We start from the raw sequence: 6000 nt of genomic DNA, 5'->3' as shown, positions 1-6000 counted from the left end.
TTACAGGGCTAGGGCCAGTTCAGAGATAGGTTGGATCAGTCCAGATGTGGCTATTTTAGGAGGTATCAATAATATCTCCCCCTTTAGTCTAAAAGAAGCATGAAATTCAAATTAAGATGACTTGGTCGGATTCTGAGCCCTTCCCTCTATGCTCTTTATTTCTAACTGTATTTCTTTGATCCCACGTGGCATATCGGATGGCACAGACGTTAATCCGAGTGAAACATAAATGGACGGCCAAGATTCTCTGATGGTTTGGATCTAGAGGCGATCGTATGTCTCCTCGAGAGAACCTGGACCCTTGGTTTGATGTTGATAGAACGACTGTCATGAGCCTTCCCGCAGTATAAATAGAAGAATATTTCCCTTCATTTTCACATTTATTCTCTCTCAGCCATTACTCTGTCAATATTTTGAGAGCTTTTCCATCCAACGTGACTTACTCCCGATCACTTAAACTCTGACCTCCCCCTCAGTAAGTTCATTTTCTTTTACTAGGTCTAAGTTTTAGGATGATCACGGAGCAGAGCGGATGAGCCTTTTAGTGAATTACATAGACGATACCATGTCTAGAGCGGATGAGCGCGGACCTTCTAGAACCAACCAGGGCCTCTCCGAGAACTTAGAAACCCATAGAGAGCAGAGTCCCGAACCCTGTCCCCATGAGACCTGGGCAGAAAAATAAAAAAATACTCGTAATTGAAAGCCGATGAAGTCTGATTGAGAGAAGAAGGCCGACCCTGGTACAACATCTTGTCATCGATAAATAGACCAGCAGGTGTTTACCTAGGACTGGCTCGCTAAGAATGAGTAATTCTTCCAGATATTCCTTCAGTTCTTGGAACGCCTCTTCATTTTGTTCATTCTACTTGAAATTTTTTGTCTTTCAGAGCAACTTAAAGAAAGGGAAACTATTATCAGCCGACCTAGTTATGACCGTGTTAGGGCAGATATCCTCTCGATCAACCTTTGGACTTCTTGAAGATTGCAGGTGGAACCCATCGAGGCCAGGGCTTGGACTTTCTCAAGGTTGGACTCGATCTCCTTCTTTGTAACCATGTAACCCAGGAATTTTCCCATCTGAACTCCCAATGTGCATTTACATGGATTTAGTTTTAGTCTGTAATCACAGAGTGTTTGGAAGGTTTATTCTAGGTCGGCTATAAAATGCTCGGATGCCTTGGTTTTGATCAGGATGTCATCCATATTTACTTCAATAAAAGGCCGAACACCCAATCCATGAGCCTTTGGTAAGTAATCCCTGTGTTTTTTATGCGGAACGATATAACAACATAGCAGTAAGTTTCTGCTTATGTGACAAAACTTATCTTGCTCTAATCTTCCTTGTCAAAGAGGATTTGATGGTATCCCTGATAAGCATCCAGAAAAATCAACAGCTCATGGCGCCAGCAGTGGAGTCGACCAATTGCTCTATCCTAGGCAAGGGATAGCAGTCATTGGGGCATGCTTTGTTTAGATCGTGGAAGGCCCTAGTAAGCATCAAGAAAACTCAACAGCTCATGGCCAGTACTGGAGTTGACCAATTGGTCTATCCTGGGCAAGGGATAGCAGTCATTGGGGCAAGATTTGTATAGATCGTGTAAGTCAACACACATATGCCCCTTCCCGAAGATTTAGGCACTAGGACCATATTTGACATCCAGGTCGGAAAACACACTTCCTGAATGTGTCCGACCTTTACTTGCTCTTCCACTTGTTCTTGAATAATGGCATCCTTTTCCAGCCAAAGTCACATTTCTTTCAGATGATTGTCGGAATTCGTTTGAGACATTCAGTTTACTTTCCATCAATTCTCTCCAAACACTGGTGAGGTCGGACACCGACTAAGCAAAGAAATTTTTTTTTGCAAGCATTTGATCAATTGACCCCTCAAAGGCTCTTCAAAGGTTCTGCTATTTTAATTGTCCCAAACAGATGGGAAATGACAATCCCCTCACATTCCTCTTCATAGGTCACTTGGGTGGTGTTTTCTATTAATTTGAAGTTGTCATACTCCCAGGCCTCAGGTCGGCCTGAGTTGTTTGGTCTTAGCAGCTTTCTGTTCAACCCATACTTCTTTCATGTAACAATTCTGGGCTATCTCTGGTCCACCCTTACTTTTCCGACTGGAAACTTGATTTTTTTATGTAAGGATGAGGCCATTACCGCAAAGGCGGTCATGGCTTGTCGACCCAGGATGGCCGTATATGTGGACGGAGCATCAATTAAAAAATGAGAATTTTGTCTTCCTTGTGTGAGTGGCAAGTTTATCATGCCTATAGGTTGAATGGCGTGACCCATAATTTCGAATAGCGAGGTGAGCATTGGTTCCCCTTTGTATTCTCCCGAATCCATTTGATCCATTGTTTCCTAAAAGAACAGGTTTACCGAACTCCTTTAATCAACAAATATCTTGGCCACTTCATAATTCTCCAACCATGGCTCGGATGACCAGAGCATCGTTGTGCGAGTTAGATAATCCCAACAAGTCATCAGTTCCAAATAATATAAGAGGACATGTTCGAGCACTTGTCGCAGTGATTTTCATATTTATCAGCTTCCTGCTGCTTTTATTCCTTGCTCGATTGGATCCCCATCAGTAGGTCCCTCGAATATCATGTTTATGACTCCCATAGGGGAGGATGTTGTCTCTGGTTATGCCTGGGTTGATTTTGCTCCGGGGGTGCGTATTGTTATCTTCAGGGCTCGCTTCTTATTCTTATGTCCCTGGGGTCGAGAGATTCCCTTGCCCTTTCACGGGGTCGTTATTTCGGCCCTCGTTGTGTCAAAATGTCCTTCATTTCTGTGTTTTGTTGGACTAAACGTTCTAGATATTTACATTCATCAGTGGTATGCCCATAATCTTCGTCAAAGTCGCAATATCTGTCGGACATGGGTCTCCGAGGTCCCTGGTCACTTCCCCGAGGCCTACGTACAAGGTTCCTGTTCTCTGATATTCGGAGGGATCTGAGCTTACTAGCCTTAAGCGGGGTGTAGGCGACAAACTGGCCCAAGGGCTCCGGACGAACAGATCGGTTTAGACGAGGAGTCGAGCCGATAGACTTGATTTTTTGGGGCTATTGGTTGGATCCTTCCACCGATGAGCTCCGGCGAGCTGGACTTCTTCAAGATTAGCGTACTTGTCCGCTTGGGCTAGTAGTTCATCATAAGTATTTGCGGGTTTTTTTATCAATGATTTCAGGAAATCCTCCGTAAATATCCCCTGAATGAATGCAATTATAAATAGGTCGGATGTGGCGGAGAGCACTTCGTTGAAACCAACAATGAACCTTTGTATACATGCTTGTAAGCTCTCTTGTTCATGTTGTCTCATGGCAAAGTGACTGAAAGGAGTGATAGGATGCATTTTGTTGTTGGAGAACTGATGGAGGAAGGCTCAACTAAAATCTTAGAAATTTTTATATCACCGAGCCAGAGCAGGTTGAACTACTAGGCTGACCCTATTAAGGTTGTACGGAAGACCCGAAACTAGATAGGGTCTGAGTACTAGTGTCAAAGTGTGGCATTTTTTAATCATGATAGACGGTCCTCAGGGTCTCCCTTCCCGTCATACTCTGTGATATTTGGGAATTTGAAGTTTTTAGGGTGTTCTTCGGCTAGTATCTCGGTAAAGAATGGTATGGCCCAAATTGTTGGAGGGAGACTCTCATTCCAATTTCCCTCAATTGTTCGATCTCTTTTCTCATCTTTTACTTATCGGCTTCATGTGCCTCCTGGTCAGAGGGTAGGGTGGGGTGGGGGGGATCCATTCCTTCCCGCCTGACCAATACATGCTCCACTATGGAAGTAATCAATTGTGTCAGCTCTGCTAGAGTAAGGCTCTGGTTGCCATTATTGCTTCGATTTCCTTCGCTCCCATTGGAAATATCTTCAGTATTCACCATCTTATCTCTTTTTCTTAAAATTCTCACATACGGCTCCAATTGATAATATCAAAATTTTACCTCGGGTTTGATCTGGAGAACGGGTCTTCAAATCTTCAAAATTGAATGGGTTGGATCGAGGCTCTGAGTTCTGCACATGCAGAAAAAGGGTGAGGGGGCGTCAGAGAGTTTCCCAGCATGAACCCCCCCCCCCCCCCCCCCCCCGATGCTTAAGTCAGTATGGGGAGCATAACTTAAGAGAGACATAACAATGCTAAGTAAGAAAGAGAATGTGTTTGAAGTCGTAACAAATACCTAGTATTTATAGAGGCAAGATGAGCTAATTACCTGATATGAGTAGAGTCCTTGTTGAGATAGAACTTCACTAGAGATAGGACATTACTTCTTAACTATAGAGGCTAGGACTCTTGATGGCAGCTATGACGCTTATCTTATCTTAATGAGATTTTATCAAATCCTGTATTTATCGGGAGCTCTTATTTATCGACGAAAATGTCTCCTCATTCCTTTGTTGCATTAGGGTCTACCTGGCCAACACTTGTTCCACTGTTGCAATAATCAATCGTGTTAGCTCGGCCAGAGTGAGGCTCTGGTTGCCATTATTGCTTCGATTTCCTTCGCTCCCATTGGTAATATATTCAGTATTCATCATCTTATCTCTTTTTCTTCAAATTCCCACAGACGGCTCCAAGTTATGATACCAAAATTTTACCTCGGGTTCGATCTGAAGGACGGGCCTTCAAATCTTCACAGCTGAGTGGGTCGGATAGGGGCTCTGAGTTCTACATAGGCAAAAAGAGGGTGAGGGGGCGTCGGAGAGTTTTCCGACATGACCCCTCCGATGCTTAAGTCAATCTGGGGAACATAACTTAAGAGAGACAACAACATTAAGTGAGCAAGAGAATGTGTATGAAATCGTAACAAATATCTAGTATTTATAGAGATAAGATGAGCTAGTTACCTGATAGAGTAGAGTCTTTGTTGAGATAGGAAACCTCAGCTGACACAAATCCTTAACCATGGATGTTATGATTCTTGCCTTATCTTGATGAGATTTGATCAAATCCTGTATTTATCGAGAGCTCTTATTTATCGACAAAAATGTCTCCTCATTCTCTAGCCGCATTAGGGCTCGGGCTTCTTGACCACCTGAGTGGGTTCGGACACCTGGGATTGGACACCTCGAGTTCGAACTATTGGACTTGGACACCTTTCTGTATACTTAGGCTGGGTAGCTGGACCCTTGTCCAATAATGAGGCATGACTCTTATAAGGCTAGAGCTAATTCTAAATGAGTTGAATCAGTCCCGATGATCGAGCTCTTGCTTCCACATCTTGGGCAGCACGATTCCCAGATTCGGTAGCGAACAAGGTGGCAACGTGCTCAGATCACTCACCTATACTCTTGGTCACTTAAGGCCAAGTAACAAATTTGGGTGGCATATCTTTTCGCTTTGAGAACAGATGAAAGGAGGAAGAGGATTTTATTAGCACTATGAGAGATATGTGGGAGACTACAACAACATCTGAAACGATAATAGACAAACTCAAAGTGCTATCTACTGCTTTAATGAAGTGGAGCAAAAAACAACCAAAAGTAAATCAGAAAAGTATTGAGGAACTCAAAACCATGATTAATAAGATGCGCTCATTCACGGACAATAAATCAGTATCAACAGTTGAAGACATGAAGCAGAGACTAAATAAATTGCTGATACAATATGACATATATTGGAAACAAAGAGCAAAACAATTTTGGCTTCAGGAAGGAGACCTTAACACGAAATTTTACTCAATGGACAAGGAAGAAGGCACACAATAAAATCCAGAGTCTGATTGATGACACGGGTAAAGAATTCAATGATCCCCGGAATCTGGAACGCATTGCTGGTGAATATTTCGGCATGCTCTTCTCATCCGAAAATGCCTCATATGATGAGGTAATAAACCAGATTGAACCAAAGCTCACAGATGCTGAAAATAATACACTTTTATCCCCCTTCACCATTGACGAATTTTGAGAAGCGATGTTCCAAATGAACCCTCACAAATCACCGGGACCGGATGGGTATAATCCTGATTTTTCCAAAAATGC

Source organism: Primulina eburnea, unplaced genomic scaffold, assembly GCF_022965805.1.
Source record: "Primulina eburnea isolate SZY01 unplaced genomic scaffold, ASM2296580v1 ctg462_ERROPOS2638552, whole genome shotgun sequence".
NCBI lineage: Eukaryota > Viridiplantae > Streptophyta > Magnoliopsida > Lamiales > Gesneriaceae > Primulina > Primulina eburnea.
The sequence above is the reverse complement of the archived record's forward strand: the minus strand, read 5'-3'. Positions refer to the sequence as shown.